This window comes from Grammomys surdaster, unplaced genomic scaffold (assembly GCF_004785775.1).
Source record: "Grammomys surdaster isolate TR1022 unplaced genomic scaffold, NIH_TR_1.0 344, whole genome shotgun sequence".
NCBI lineage: Eukaryota > Metazoa > Chordata > Mammalia > Rodentia > Muridae > Grammomys > Grammomys surdaster.
This window is the reverse complement of record NW_021604763.1, coordinates 671,055-688,285: the sequence shown is the minus strand read 5'-3', so window position 1 is coordinate 688,285 and position 17,231 is coordinate 671,055. Positions and strand designations below refer to the sequence as shown.

The 17,231-nt window shown below is 42.4% G+C and overlaps 1 protein-coding gene across 2 annotated transcripts in view; it reads right to left on the bottom strand.

Annotated features, from left to right (window-relative positions):
- Positions 1–17,016, bottom strand: part of Ubap1 (ubiquitin associated protein 1) — a 43,330-nt gene extending 26,314 nt beyond the window's left edge. For both annotated transcript variants that reach the window (XM_028779090.1, XM_028779091.1), the window contains exon 1: positions 16,781–17,016. The gene's annotated coding sequence lies outside the window, so the exon portion shown is untranslated. The remainder of the gene's footprint in view (positions 1–16,780) is intronic.
- Between the last annotated feature and the right edge of the window lie 215 nt (positions 17,017–17,231).

The window sequence follows — 17,231 nt, the reverse complement described above, 5'->3', positions numbered from 1 at the left end:
TAAGGATTATAGCCAGGCTTCAAGACAGGACACTCTTACAGTACTGGGCATAAGGATTATAGCCAGGCTTCAAGCTTTTTTTTCCCTATGTTTTCTAGATTTTCCACATTGAGTATATATTACCACATGTATCAATCATTTAACTCTGGTAGAAAAACTAAAAAGAAAACACAGTGATGTGTAAGTAATCAAAAAATTTCACCTCAGAACAAGAAAAATGAATGAAGAAGAACCCAGTGACTTCTGGTACAAAAAGAATACACAAGCACTTGGGGACAAGATGGAGACAGCTTAGAGGTGTAACGGTTACTTATTAACTAAATGGTACAACCCATGAAGAGCTTAGGTATGAACTGCCCCAGTACAGAACATGACTACTCAAACCTCCCCAGACAGAACTATGAAGATATTCTGTAAGAATATACCTCTTCCTGTGCTGGCAGCATGCTAAGCAAGCACTAGAAAATTGAAATCCATCTCCAGCCTTTCTTGTTGGGGTGGTTTTGTTTGTTTTTTAGGTAAGATCTCTCTGAGCTAGTCTAGTCTTATGAGCTCCAGGATAGCTTCAAACGCTCATCTTCCTGCCTCTGAATCTACAGAAATTAGAGGTGAATACCACTATACCCTGTCAGAATACTGTTTTTTGTTTGTATTTTAAACTCTATATGTCACATGTGTACAGAAGCACACGGAGATCAGAAGAGTGCATCAGATCCCATAAGCTTGAATTACTTGACGAGGATGCTGGGAACTGTACTTGGGTTCTCTGGAAGAGAGACAAATGTTCTAAATAATGAGTCATCTCTCCAGCCACCTGACGCCACTGTACAAAGCCTGAGTGAACACAACTGAACAAACTTCCCTGACCAGGAGACTCTCAGGACTCAGCGTCTATACATACAGCTCGGATCTGAGTTCCTCAGGAGATAGAGGCAACAGGACTGAGTTCAGGGACTTCCTTGTCAACCTAATGAGACTAAAAACGTAGCAGAATCAATATATCAGAAATAAAAGTGCTTCTACATAAATGTTGCCTTTCCTTTTTTTTCCTCAGAGTCAGGAGGATGAGGTGTAAGAATCCTCCCAGGGCTTTCTTGCACATGCTAGACAAGCACTCTACCCTATAGAGTAAAATGGTAAGCAGTCTCTTCAACACCAGGATCAGAGTCAGGGAGATGGCACAGTGGGTAAGTGCTATGAAATCATGAGGACCACAAAGGCTCACACACACAATCTAGTCACACACAGGCAAAACAGTCATACATTTTTTTGTTGATTTTTTTTTTTTAAGATCAGGTTTCTGGCCGGGCGTTGGTGGCACACGCCTTTAATCCCAGCACTTGAGAGGCAGAGGCAGGCAGATTTCTGAGTTCCGAGGCCAGCCTGGTCTACAGAGTGAGTTCCAGGACAGCCAGGGCTACACAGAGAAACCCTGTCTCAAAAAAACCAAAACAAAACAAAAAACAAACAAACAAACAAACAACAACAACAACAAAAAACAGGTTTCTCTGTGCCCCATGTCTATCCTGGATCTAGCTCTGCTGAACAGGCTGGCCTCTAACTAACAGAGATTCACCTGCCTCTGCTTCTTGAGTGCTGCCATTAAAGGCCTGTTTGGCCACCACACTCACTGTAGCCCACACACACACACACACACATCCATTTGGAGCATTTCTTAAGACTCAGTGAACTTGTCAGGCTACAAGTATTTTTTAAAAAGAAAACAGAAGGGTGCTGAGCAGAGCATGGTGGTGCATGCCTTTAATCCCAGCACTCAGGAGACAGAGGCAAGAGAAGCAGGGACCTCTGATTTTGAGGCCAACCTGGTCTATAGATATTTGAGTTCCAAGACAGCCAGGGCTACACAGAGAGATCTTATCTCAAACAACAAAAACACAAACAAAACACACTCAGTGAGTAGAGCTGCTGGGCTCTTTCAGCGCACCTGTAACCTCACATCCCTGAAACTGAAGCAGGAGAATTCAAGTCCAGTCTGATGGACACAGGACCATTCATTCTGTCTCAAACACAGAACAAAGGAAGAGACAGAACCAGCCAACCAACAAGCTGACTGAGCTGTTCTTAAACACAGATATTTTCCAATACATATGCATCAAGACTATGCCTGGCTAAGACTATCTAAAAAAGAAAAAGAAGATGCAGACCAAACCAATTAATAAACAAAAGAAAAGAACCCTAGAGACACTGCCCCTCCACCCTTTTATAAGCAATGAAAAATGACACTTTAGGTACATTTAGAAATCTGGGTAAAATAAATAATCTAGAAAATATTGTATCAAAGCTGAGCTCAAATTCAAAATAGAAAAGAAGGTAGGATTCTATCTTCTTTTTAACAAAGTATGTGAAATGCTTTTTTTTAAAGGAAACATTCAACAGTAAGTCTTGGGGCTGAGGAGATGGCTATCATACTAGAAGTTATTAATCTAACCAAAAGGACCCTAATGCCAAACATAACTTTACTGTTCTTCTAGCAGTTTTTAAACTCAGTGAATTACAGCTGAGCATGAAGGCATTCACCTTTAATTCCAGCAGACACGGAGGTCTCTGTGAGTTAAAGGCCAGCTAGAACCACACAGTAAGCCCAGGCAGAAACAAACAAACAAAATTAATTAAAAAATAAAAATTTGAATACTACCATATAATGCCGAGTCTCCTTGATTAATTTTTAATTTGTTTATTTATTTTATGTATATGAATAATACACTGTTGCTGTCTTCAGACACACCAGAAGAGGGCATTGGATCCCATTACAGATGGCTGTGAGCCACCACGTGGTTGCTGGGAATTGAACTGAGGACCTCTGGAAGAGCAGCCAGTGTTCTTAACCAGTGAGCCATCTCTCCAGCCCTTGGTTAATTTTTAATAGAACTTAAATACAAGAACCCTATATGTGTCTAGCTGGAAATTGTCATGTCACTTTCCTCTTACAGACATTTCTTCACACTAATGACTCATTTGGTAACAAAACACTACTCTGAAATAGGGAAAACAAGATCAACAAAAGCACAGAGCTTGAGGGAAAGTTTTTGTTTTACTTTGTCTTTCTGGGAATTTGGTTTGATTTAGTTTGGTTTTTTCAGCACAGGAATCAAACTGCCTTCCACATGTTAGGCAAGAACTCTGCCATCTAGCAACAGTGCCAGCCCATGGCTAAATGCACTTCTGTCTCCTAACTCCAAACCATGGAATTACTTTCCCAATCAGCCAAGGTAACTAGTTCTGACTCATCCAATGACATTTTGCTATACCATCCCAATCAAAATTATCAGAAGCCAGGCTAACAAGCAGCACAGGAGACACCCACTTCCCCTTTAGGTATTTTCATACTCCAAAATACCTGACAGTTTTCCCAACTTTTCTTTTTCTTTGTAGCCCTGGGTGTCCTGAAACTCACTCTACCTCCCAGGTGCTGGGATTAAAGATGTGCCCCACCACTGCCGGACACTCCCCCAAATATTCTAATAGGAAAAGGCAGGAAAAGGCTAAAAGAAGCAGAAAGTAGTGGTAACATGCCTATAATCTCAAAGTCTGCAAAACTGAAGCAGAAGGATCACTGAAGGCTGAGTCAGCCGGAGCTACATAGTTGAGAATGCTAACCTGGGCCTTCACTATCTCAAATAAACAAACAAGCAGGCAATACAAAGAGGAGGAAGAGGGGGAAGAGGAGAAGAGGAAGAGGAAGAAAAGTGAGGGTTGAGGGAGACAAAATGGCTCAACTGGTAAAAGGCACCTGCCACTAAACTGAACTACCTGAGTTCAATCCCTGGATTGAACAAGTTTTCCTCTGATCTCCACACATTTGCCAGGATATATGTGCCCCCCCCAACCAAGAAAATACATAAAAACTTTTTAAAAAATTTAAAAATTAAAAAAGACTAAGAAGCCATAAATAAGGCAACATGACAACACAATCAATTTGTCCCAAACTGAACCTGAAACTTAAAAAGAACATATAAAAAACTAAAATCCAAATAAAGTAAAAAAGTTAAATGAGAGCTAATGTACTAATGTTGGATTGGTATTGACAAACAGCATGGTATAGGTTGAGAATTCCTTATCAGAAATATATGCTTGGGGCCAGAAGTGTTCCAGACTTCTAACTTTTTTGGATTTGAGGATATCTCCATAGACTATATCACTTGATTACCCCTAATCCAAGAATCCAAAACCTCAAACATTTTGAGCACTAAATAGAGCACATACTGCGGTTCCATCCAGTCACAAAGCTCAGACACACTGGACCAAGACAGCCAACAACCCTGCCAAACTCTGGAACACTACTAACAGCCCTACCCAGAGAGATTTTAGCCAAATGACCCATCCAACCACAGGACACAGCAGTCCAGCTCATATGATTTCAGAGCCCAGTTTGTAGCCAGTTCAGCTATGAAATACAGCCTGTAGCCCACTTTACCCAAAGAAGATTACAGAGCCCTGTTAACGGTCCTCCTGGATCACAAAACCCAGCCAGTGGCATCTCCTGAACTTGAAGCCCAGCCAAGTGACACGCCCAACCTCAGAACCCAGCCAAAAGCTCTACTCAAAGTACACACATTTGGTTTCTACCAAATCCCAGGAATAAGCTGTGCTAAGAAAAAATTCTCTCTATATTGAGGGAATTTATGATGACTTACAGTCTGTAATCCAACTAACCCAACAATGGGCAGCTGTGAATAAAGTCCACAGATCTAACTAGCCTCAGTCCCACGAGGCTAGTTGTTTCAGCTGGTCTAGAGAAGTAGATTCCAACAAATGTGCTGGCAAGTAAGTGCATGCGGGAGAAGAATTGAGTCTTCCTTCTTCGAATGTCCTTATGTAGGCCTCCAGCAGAAGGTGTGGCCCAGATTAAAGGTGTATACCACCACGATTGGATCTGGGACTTGCTTTGTTCCAGGCTGACCTTGAACTAAGAGATCTCCTTGCCTCTGTCTCCTGGGACTAAAGGCATGTACTACCTTGCCTGGGCCTAAGCTTTTCATGCCCAAGATCCAGGTCAAACTTGTGTCTTCTAGCCTCAAGATCTGAATCACAGGTGAGCTCTCCAATTCTGGATTGTAGTTCATTCCAGATATAGACAAGCTGACAATCAGGAATGGCCATTAATTAATTAATTATACACACACACATACATACATATTCTTTTAAAAGAACTGTGTGACACTTCTAGAACCCCAGAACTAACTCTTGGTCAAAGAAGCAAATCCACTCTCAGAAGTTGTTCTCTAACTTCCACACACATACCTGGCACATGCACCCTACCCTCATTCATACACACACACACATATATGTATCATACACAGCCGGGCAGTGGTGGCGTACACCTTTAATTCCAGCACTTGGGATGCAGAGGCAGGCAGATTTCTGAGTTTGAGGCCAGCCTGGTCTACAGAGTGAGTTCTAGGACAGCCAGGGCTACACAGAGAAATCCTGTCTCAAAAAACCAACCAAACAAACAAACAAACATATATATATATCATACACATGCCCCCACACACAATAATTTAAATAAATATTATGTGGGTGGTTTAAGATCTTTTTCCCCCCCTGGAAACTGGGTCTATAAAGCTCTGGCTGTCCTTGCACCTGCCTCTGCCTCCCAAGTGCTAGGACTAAAAGCATGCACTACTGTGCCTGGTATACAGCTTTATAAACTCAAAATTAAGGCAAAATAAGTAAGAAACAGGCATGGTAGCACATGCCTTTAATACCAGTACTCAGGAGGCAGAGCAGGTTATGTATGATTTTGAAGGCAACCTGATCTACACAATGAAACCCTGTCTTCAAAAGGGGACTGGTGGTGGCTCATGACATGAGCATTAGGCACACACATGGTACATAAATACATGCAGGCAAAACACTCATACACATCAAATAAAAAATATGGAGAGATGGCTTAGCAGGTAGAGTTCTTGATGCTTTTCCAAGAGGACCTGGGTTTGGTTTCCAGCACCCACATGGTCTCTCACAACTATCTGTAACTCCAGTTCCAGGGTATCCAAAATTTTCTTTTGGTCTCCAAAGGGAACTGCATAGAAGTGGTGCACAGACATACACACAGTCAAACATTTGTATACAATAATTAAAAAGTAAAGCAAATCTTAAAAAACATTCTTTATGGGCCAAGTATAGTGGCACATGCCTTTAGTTCCAGCACTCAGGAGGCAGAGAGAGGCAGATCTCTGTGACTTCAAGGCCAGCCTGGTCTTGGTCTACAGAGCAAGTTCTAGGCCAGTAGGACTACACAGAGAAACACAGACACACACACACACACATTCATTCAGACAAAGACAAGTGGGTGTGATGCCAGACGTCTGTAATCACAGCACTTAGAAGACTGAGGCAGGAGAGCTGTTCAAGGCCAGCCTGGACTACATACATATTAAGTAATAAGCCAGCCAGGATACACATAAACAAGACCAGGTCTCAAAAGAAAACTTAGACTTAGGGTAATTAAGATGCTGTTGCCCCACAAGACATGCAAAGCTATCTAGAAGATGAGTATGTCCCAACAGGAGTTAAAGTGGTCACAGAAACAGGACACACAACAAGGAGTTCAAAGTGGCTGAACACTCAGACTGACATTCAGATTACCAGCTGTTTTGTTGCTTTCTGCTATTTACTCATCCCTTTAGAATTTGCTTTTATTAGTTTTAATTATGTGTATGTGAGCTTATGTGTACATGTTGGACTCCCTGGAGCTAAAGTTATAGGCAGTTATGAACTGCCCAATGTAGTGCTGAAAACTAAACTTGGATCCTCTGGAGGAACGCTGCTAAGCCTTCTCTCCAGCCCCTGCTTTCTCTTTCTTTTGAGATAGTCTCACTGCACAACCCTGACTGACCTGGTGCTTGCTATGTAAATCTGAAGTAACTCTCCTGACTCTGCAGGCTGTGTCATCTCATCCAATGTGCTGGTTAGTTTTTGTCATCTTACTATAAACTAGAATCACTTGGGAAAGGTTTGAACCCTCAATTGAGGAGTTAGCTCCATAAGATAAACGGGCCTGTTGGCATGCCTGTGGGACATTTTCTTGCTTTAACTATTGATGTGGCAGAGCCTGCAGAACAGTACAAACCCTGGGCAGGGGTCCTGGGTTATATAAAAAGGCTGAACTAGACACTAGGAGCAAGCCAGTAAACAGCAGTCCTCTGTAGTCTCTGCTTCAGTTCCTGCCCTGGCTTCCATCAGTGACACATTATGACTTGGGAGTTATAAGATGAAATAAACTCTTCCCTCCCCAAGTTGCTTTTGGTCAGTTTTATCACAGCAACAGAAAAGTAACTGGAACACCCAGCCTTAGTCACTTTTCTTAGTTGTTTTTTTTTATTGCTGTAATCTGAGCTATGGTGACATATATAAGATAGCTGAACATGGTAATGAACACTTGTAGTCCCAGCTACAAGGAATGCTGAAAAGGAAGAAGTATTTGAGCCCATGGGATCAAGACCAGCACTTTTTTTAAAAAGGAAGGAAGGTGAAATTCAGCTCAAAGTAATGCTGAAAAGTCCCAACAGCAGGCTAGCTATTGTGAGGACTTCATTGTGATTGCAGCACGTGATAGAGGGGCCTCACTCGGTAAGACAGGAAAGCAGCAGAATGAAGAGAGGCCAAATGTGCTTTTTTTTTTAATTATATGTAGGTGACTGCACATTCGAATGCGTACAGAGACTAGAACACCTGCAGCTACAGTTACACACACTTGTGAGACTCCTGAGATGAGTGCTGGGAACCAAACTGGAAGAGCTTCTAGAGAAGGGCTCTCTCTCTCCACGAGCCATCATCTCTCTAGCTCTTTTATGATCACAAACTCTTTCAGGATCAAACTGGCATCCATGGAAGTATTTCACTCCTACCAAGGGCAACACCTTCAATGTCCCAGGCATCCACTACTAGGCTCCATTTTTAGTTCTTGGTTTTGTTTCCCCACTTTCTTCCTCATTCCACAGGAATGAGCTGGGACTTGTTTCTTTGGAAACAAATGGAGTCTGGCCTTAAATGAGCCATGTAACCACAGGTCACCTTCTTGTCCTCCTGCCTCCACTCCCCAAGTGCTGGAATAACAGGTATGTACCACCATGTGCAGTTTATTCCATGGCAAGGACCAAACCCTGGGCTCTGTGTGTACTAAAGAAAAGCCCTCTACCAACTGAGCTACATCTCAGACTCGAAAAGCTGGGATGAGGATGTAGCCCAGCAGAGAGCTCACCTAGAGGCATGAGCCAGATGCATGGTCCTGGGTTCAATCCCTCTCACTACCAGACTCAGAAGCTTATGGATGTTCAAAAGAGATTTTGAAAGTTACAAGATTCCCAAGGCCCAAGGCCTCTCTCCAAGCTTATATAAGCAAGTACATCTACCAGGTAGAAGAGACTCTTCGTCTCTCCAAGTTGTGAAGAAAAGGACCAGGGATGCAGCTTTCCAAATTATCACCCAAACTGGGATAGGCTACAGCTACCTTTCGGGCATCCATGCTCCTACTGTAAGTAACTAAAAAAAAAAAACTTAGGCCTGATGATGGTGATACACACCTTTAATCCCAGCACTCAAAAGGCAGAAGCAGGTGAATCTCTGAGTCCGAGGCTAGCCTGGTCTACAGAGCAAGTTTCAGGGCAGTTAGGCTACACGGAGAACCCTGTCTCAAAAAAATAAAACAAACAAACAAAACCCTCATCAATTCACTAAGTTAGGTGTGAGTCCTACACTTGGGTGTAATCATTTCTAGTTCATGTCTTTCCCAAAATAATAACAAAACGATCTTAACCAAAACCAAGCATTAAACTCAACAGAAGAACAATTCCTAATTTCAAAGTAACTAGGACGGTTATTCATCACAACACCCTGTGGAAAAGCACCCACAAGTATGTCAGTAAAAGCAGAGGATTAAGGAGAGAGAGAAAGATCTACCCTAATTTGAATGACACCATCCCAGCCACAGGGGTCTGCACTGAATAGAGAAAAAGGAGAAAGCCTAACTGAGCTTGATCCATAGCTGTCTTCCCTATAAGGTGTAAGCTGTTCGCCTGTGGGTTCTACACCATGATAGAAACCCAAAGTAAACCCTTCTGGCTTAGTTTATGTCAGGTGTCTGACAGCGATGAGGAGACGCTAGCTAGTACACAGTCCCTGGTCTTTTGGGAAAAAGAATTTGATTTGTTGTTTTATGGGGAACTTAAAGGGTTTTTGACTGGTTGGTTTCTGAGACAGGAGCATATACTATATAGCCTAGGCCAGACTCAGCCTAGTAAGTGCTAGGATTATAGAAAACAAACTCTGAGGACAGAGATGGGGCAATACGCGTGGGAGGTTGCCTGTGCCTGCTGAAGACCAGAAATCAACCTCCAGAATTATTCCTTAGGAGACATCCTCTTGTGTTTGGAGCCAAATTCTCTAATTGGGACTCTGGGTCCAGCAATTAGGTTGAACAACCAACACATCCTAGGTATCTGCCCATCTTCACCTTTCTAAGACTTTCATACTTCCTATGATTACAAGTGTGTACCACCACATCCAGAGTGCAAACCACCATGCCCTTTTCCCTGGGTAATGGGTGCACAGCAAGTACTTGCCAAATGAGCAATCTCTTTGATGGGGAGATGGCTTATTCTTATCTCAGCCAATAAGAGCCCTTGTCATTCTTGTAGAGTACCTGGGTTCAGTTCCCAGCACCCACATCATGGCTTACACACAACATTCTGTAATTCCACTTGCAGGGAACCCAAAGTTGCCTTCTTTTAGTAGAAGGGATAACAGTTTACACTGAGTAATTCACTTTCAGTGACATTACCCACAAAAAAAAAAAAAAAATCTCATTGTCAACTCACATTAACATTTAAATGTACGTGTCATTCATACATTTATTTGTATCTCAGTCTTGTAAAATGTGTATAAGGCATAATTAGGCTGTCTTTAAAACTGTCTGGTTTTGACTAGCAGTGTAGCTCCATTTGCAGAGTGCTTACACAGCAAATATGGAAGACCTCAACGCCAACCCCATCCTCTCATAACACCAGGCATGGTAGGACACACCTGTTACCCCAGCACTCAGGAGGTGAAAGCAAGAGAATAAGAAATTCAAGGTTGCCGGGCGGTGGTGGCGCACGCCTTTAATCCCAGCACTTGGGAGGCAGAGGCAGGTGGATTTCTGAGTTCGAGGCCAGCCTGGTCTACAGAGTGAGTTCCAGGACAGCCCGGGCTATACTGAGAAACCCTGTCTCGAAAAACCAAAAAAAAAAAAGAAAAAGAAAAAAAGAAATTCAAGGTTATTCTTTGCTATATAGAGAAAGCCTGGGGTATGTGAGATCCTGTATTAAAAACAAACAGGGACTAGAGAGACGGTTCCTTGGTTAAGAACACTGGCTGCTTTTCCAAAGTACTAGGATTCAATTCCCAGCACCCATGTCAGTTCTCAGCTGTCTGTGTAACTCCAGTACCAGGAATTCTGACAGACATACATGCACGTAAGACACCATATACATATAATCACTTTTTAATCTTAAAAAAAAAAAAGGACTAGATTAAATGACCCACATTCAGTTCCCATTACCCAAATGGTGGATCACAACTATCTATACACAACTATCTATAACTCCAGTTCCCAGGAACACGACTTGTCATCTGACCTCCATAGGCAACAGGCATGCATATGGTGCACATACTACCATACACAGGCATTCATACATACACTTAAAATAAAACAGTAAATAGAAAACAAAAACAAAGAGGAAATGAATGGAGAGATGCCTCAGAAGCTTAGAGCACTTGCTGTTCTTCCAGAGGACCAGAATTCGGTTTTCAGCCCTATGTCAGTGGCTCACAACAGCCTATGATTACTGCTTCAGAATATCCACCTTAGTTACTCAGTAAATATAAGTTACCAAGGCAATTTATATTTAAAGAGTTTATTTCGGGTTTACAGTTTCAGAGCATTAGAGTCCATGGCCATTGTTGGCATAGAGCATAGCACCAGGTAGGCAGACAGGCAGGCAGGCAGGCATGTGACAGTGAAAGAGTGGCTGAAAGCTTATATTGTGATCAAAAAGCATGAGCTTTAAAAAGGTAACTGAAAATGACATGAGGTTTTGAAACCTTAGAGCCTACCCCCAGTGACACACCTATTCCATTAAAGCCACACCCCCTAGTCCTTCCCAAACAGTTCTACCACCAGGAAATCAAGTATGTGAGCCTAAGAAGAGTATACTCATTTAAACCATGCAAGGATCTGATATCCCCTTCTTGCTTCTACAGGCACCTGCACACACCAAGCAAACATACACAAGACATAGACACAGACATAGAAATAAAATCAGTAAAAAAAAAAAAAAAAAAAAGCAAAATCAACTCTCTGTTCTTTTGATGCCAAAATTCCTGAGAAGTTTGTCCTTTCTTTTTTCTTTTGAAACAAGTATTCATATAGCCCAGGATGACCTCAACTGTCAATTTGCATACTATACTGATTGATATTGTATTTACTGAAATGGCATGTTGATGATAGAATGCAGGTTAGTGGTAGGGTGCTTGCCTAGCATTTACAAGCCTTAAGTTAAGCCCCAGTACCAACATTAAAAGAGACTGTTTAAAATAGCATGCCTGGAAGCAAAGAATTTCCTAAATTTAATTTTTAAAAAAGGTTATAAAAGACTGAAAACCTGTTCATTAAGATGAATCTTTGCAGGATATGACGGTATACACTTATAGTTCCAGCTCTTGGAACACTGACTAAAAGTACTAAAAGCGACTAAACGGAAAGTCCACTGACTAAAGTCCAGCCACAGCCATGTAACCAGACCCTGTCTCAAAACCAACAAGGCAAGCCGGGCGGTGGTGGCGCACGCCTTTAATCCCAGCACTTGGGAGGCAGAGGCAGGCAGATTTCTGAGTTCAAGAGTTCGAGGCTAGCCTGGTCTACAGAGTGAGTTCCAGGACAGCCAGGACTACACAGAGAAACCCTGTCTCGTAAAAAAACAAACAAAACAAAAACAAAAACAAAAAAAATAATTTAAGCTGAATGTGGTGATTTACACCTGTGATCCCAACACCTGGGAAGCGGAGGCAGAAGGATCAGGAGCTAAAGGCCAGCCTGGGCTACCTCAAGACCCTGTCTCAAAAGATAACCAAAATAAATATGACTCAACCAGGAAGAGAAACAATCCAAAATAATGACAACAAATAAAAATACAAACTTCCCAGAAGCACAACTGCCAACAAATACATGAAAACAGCTCAACTCTAGGAATGCCAATTAAAAAATTATACAACAGATAGTATTTTTAACTCCCCAGATTAAAAAAAAATTAAAAGTCTCACAATATCAAGTTCTGGAGAGGAAAACGAAGCAACCAAAGCATACAAGGGTAGCCTCTTGACTCAGCATCACAAGATTTTACCGTGAGCCAGTGCAGTGACTCAAACATTGCGAGTGTTTAGTAAGCATGAAGTAACTGATAATGAGCAAAGCATGGTGGCCAAACCTGTAATCCCGGAGCAGAGGCAGAGGGCAGCTCAAAGTCTGAATACAGCCTGGACTACATAGGCAGCTCCAAGCCAGCTCGGGTTACACAGAAACTGATTATAACCAATATAGTTCCAAGGATACATGTAAATTATTCCCAAATACAAATTCGGGTCCTTAGATAAAATCTTTTTTTTAAGACTTATTTATTTTATTATATGAGTCCGCTGTCACTGTCTTCAGACACACCAGATGAGGGCATCAGATCCCATTACAGATGGTTGTGAGCCACCATGTGGTTGCTGGGAATTGAACTCAGGACCTCTGGAAGAGCAGTCAGTGCTCTTAACCACTGAGCCATCTCTCCAGCCCCCTTAGGTACAATTTAACAAAACAATACAAGCAAGAAAACTTTCCGTTCTTATCCAGTGTATCCTGATTTGGTTTGAGGTTTGATACAAAATATTCAGGCATTTATTTCCTTCTTAGCATACTGATGATATCATAAGTGACTAAAAGTCTAAACAACTGCAGTCATTCACTACTCTATTTCAATGTGAACAGACAGTTTTTTCATGCATACCTTTATAACTAGTGCTTAAACTTTATAAAAAAGTGAGATATGCTTTGACTACCTATGGGGTGAATGGGTTCACACACAGAATGAACAGCCACACTGAACAGATCTGAACTCAAATTCAGATTCTCCATTTAAAACTGTAATCTAGGAGGCTGGAGACATGGCTCAGTGGTTAAGAGCATTGGCTGCTCTTCTACAGGACCCAGATTCAATTCCCAGAATGCACATGGCAGCTCACAACTGTCTGTAACTCAAGTTCCAGTGGATCTTACCATCACACCACAGACATGCAGGATGCAGGACAACATCATGTACATAAAAATAAGACTTACAGAAAAAAACTGTAATCTGAGCCCAGTGTGATATCACATGCCACTAATCCCAGCACTTGGGAAGCAGAGGCAGACCGAGCTCTGAATTCCAGACCAGCCTATACTGAAAAACCCTGTGGTGTTTTTTTTTTTTGTTTTTTTGTTTTTAAAAAGGTTCAAGGCCAGCCCTGAATCTTGAATACATAGTCAAGACATACAATTAAAACCAAAAATAAAAAAGGGGGAAAAAAGCCTATCAGTGTTACTAATGGCTCAGCAGGTAAAGGCACCTGCTGCCAAGCCAACCACAATCCCCGAAAACCACATTACTGAAGCAAAGAGCAAACTCCTGCAAGCTGTCCTCTGACCGCCACACACAGCCCAGCTCATACTAAACAAGCAAATAAATAAATGTAAAAAAGAACTGAAGAAATACTACCTCCCTAAAAACAGCCAGCTGATTCACAATAAACAAATGATTGGGTTTGGGGTTTTTTTTTTCCCCTGTTTACCAAAGGAAAGCAAGTTTGTACTTAAAGGGAACTGCATTTAAGATAGGTCTCTCACTGAAACAGGGACTCAAAGATTTGGCTGGACCAGTGAGCCCCAGATAGCCTCATGTCCTCACCTCCCCAGTGCTGAAACTATAAGGGTATATACATCACAGCAATACCCAGCTTTTTAACATGGAGACCCAAACTCAAGTCCTCATGCTTGAGAGGCAAGCATTTCAGTGTGAGCCTTCTCCCCAGGCTCCACTTAAACCAACCATGCCAGACAGTAGTGTCACAGGCTTCCCTTTAACCCCAGCACTCAGGAGGCAGAGGCATCTTGGAGTTTGAGTCTAGCCTGATCTAGAGTTCCCAGGACAGCCAGTACTATACAGAGAAAATTAATACACTGAACAATATAATAGGGGAAAAACCATCAGTGTTTATGCAAAAAAGTGATATATTTATAATGGTGAAAATATTCAAAAGAACTTTCATCACCAATTAAACTTCAGGAACCCTCATTTTTGGGGGGTGGTAGGGGAGGTCAAGTCTTACTATGTAGTCCAAGAGGGTCTTGTCCTTACAGATCTCCTGCGTCAGCCTCAGTAGGACTGAGATGACAGGAACATGTCACCATTCCTGACAGATGTTAAGTCTGATCACCCAGACCCACATGGTGGAGAAAAGAAAGAACTCCAACAGGTTGTTCTGACACACACAAGTCATTTAATATTAAAAATTACAAACAGGTGAAAGACATCCAAAGTTACTTCTGTCAAGAGTGTGCACTGATAACCACTGATGACGCCTCTCTAACGAATCTTACTAGGATGCTGCTACTGTTTTCTCAGAATCAAAATGAAAAATAAAACCAGCCAGGTGTGGAGTAAATGCCGTTAGTCCTCAAAGTCTCAAGGCAGAGAAAAGAGGATCTGAGTTTGAGGCCAGTATGGTTTACAGGGTTCTAGGTCAGCCAGAGTTACATATTAAGATGCTGTCAAAAAAAAAGGAAAGAAAGAAAGAAAAGACAGAAAGGAAGGAAGAAAGAAAAGAAAAAGGAAGGAAGAAAAGGAGGAGGGAGGGAGGGAAGGAGGGAAGAAAAGGGTGTTGAAGAGATAGCTCGAGGGTTAAGAGCACTACCTCCTCTTCCTAGCATCCACACAGCAGCTCACAACAGGTTCCGGGACACACTCTTCTATGCACAGACATGCAGGCAAGACACTCATACACATATAACTAAATTAACTAAAAAAAAAAAACAAAATTAAAGGAAAAAAAGAAAGCAAAAACACACATAAAATGTCACAATGAAGTAGAGTTTTAAATACTAAGCAGAAAAGTTTAAAGTAAAACTTCAGAAAGTTTTTATATTCAGATATTTCAACTTTTATAAATTAACACTTCTTTCACAATGAACAGGTTAGTTATCTACTAGCCAGTGACAAGGACATTTACTAGGGAGATACTAATTCCCCTGCTCCCATAATTATGACTCAGTAAATGAAAGGCACAGTAGGCTTTCAATATGTAGCAGAATAGAGACAAAAACATAAAATTTCACTTAAAATATGTGAGGCAATTTTCTTCTTACTTTTGTATTCTTTGCATTAATGCAGAAACTTCCAGTTTAACTAAGCTTGGATATTAACTAGAAAGAGCAATTTTTATAAGCCGGTGGGTAGGATAGCCAGGGCTACACAGAGAAACCTGTCTCCAAATAAAAAAAAAAAGGGGGAGGGGAGTCAGGGAGAAAACTGAACTTAGTGACAAGAAAAAAAAAGCTTTTAGATTTATTTCATGTATGTGCGTGTTTTGCCTGCGTGATGTACGTATATTGCACTACATCCCTGCCTTGTAGCAGAGGAAGGCACTGGAGTTATGGATGACTGAGAGACATCATGTGGGTACTGAGAGTTGAACTTGGGTCCTCTGCAAGAATAAGTGCTCTGAATTGCTTAGCCATCTCTCCTGCCCCTACCTAGGAAGACCTATTTATCAATGAAAACGATATGCCTTGTTATACCATCAAGTTAAAAAAAAAAAAAAAACAGGAAACATATTTATTCAAATTCCCAAATACTAACTATTACAACTGAGAGAACAAAGCATTTTATCTGTGAAAATTAGAACAGAATTTGGATTTACAACACTCTATGATGTCTTAAAAAGTATCAAAATCTTACTCCAGTTCAACACAAAATTGTTTTAAATAATTATATTTCTAAGCCTCAACGCAGAAAACAATTACACGAAGGAAAAGCACAAAGGTCAGGGATCGCTGGTCAAGAGCAAATGCTTGGCCTCAAAAGAAAGACTTGGGGTTGTTTCTGAGACCCAGGTGTATAGTTCAGGTGTATAGACCCAGAAATTTTAAAAAGAAAGAAAAATCTAGAGAAGACCACTGAGATGATATAGCTAGAGAAGACCAGACAACGCCAAAGATACCCCCAAAAGCAGTCACCCCGGTCTGATTTCTCTCCCTCATCTCTCCGCCCAAATAACTAAATCCTCACATTCCAAGCTCGCCCTCAACTCCCCAGCACTCTACCTTCTTTATCAAATGTGGGTTCCTCTCCTGAACCTGCTCTAGTTCCCACTGAGCTTTCACTTAAGCAAGAGATTTCTACTCCGCCTGTCTTCGGAGGGAATTAGTCCCCTTAATCCGAACTCATTTGCCCGCATCCCGTCTGCCCTCCGCCCCTTCAACTCCGGTCCCGTCACTCTGACCCTTCGCCCAGAATCCGCCCCAAGTCGTCGGTCGTCGCCCGGCTCTTTCTCCCTCCTGCTCCATTACTCCAAATCCTTTCATCCCTCCGGGCCCCTAGGCGCTGGGTCCCCAGCTTCCCTCCTCCCCGATCGCCCCGTACCGGCCCCTTCCCCCAACTCCGCCCCTCTCTCCCCCTCCCCCAGAGACAGGCCCCCTCACCTGAATGCCGCTGCCCTCCCGAAAGCTGAAAGGTACTGGCGCCGCCCGGCCTCCCGGGCTCAGTCTCTGCTGGGCTCCCGCTGCCCCTAGGGAGAGCGAACACCACCTCTTCCAACTCTACCCGCCCCGACCCAGACCGTCACCGTAGCCACCGCCAGTACCACAGCCGCCATGTTGAAGGCCTACTTCCCTCCTCCTTCCCTTCGACGCTCCGCCCCTTTAGGCGTCTGACATCATGGCGCCGCACCCCACCTGCCCCGACCAATGGGAGGAGCCGACAGTGACGTAACTAAATCCCTCTTCTAGAGCTGAAGAGTTCCTGCAACCTGGAGCTTCCTTACTGAAATGACAACCCTGAGGACCCTAAGGGAAAGAAGAAAGGAGGGGTCACTGAGAGGGTAAGACTCAGGGTTAAAGACGTAGCCAAAGCGAGGACACGCCCAAAGCCTTA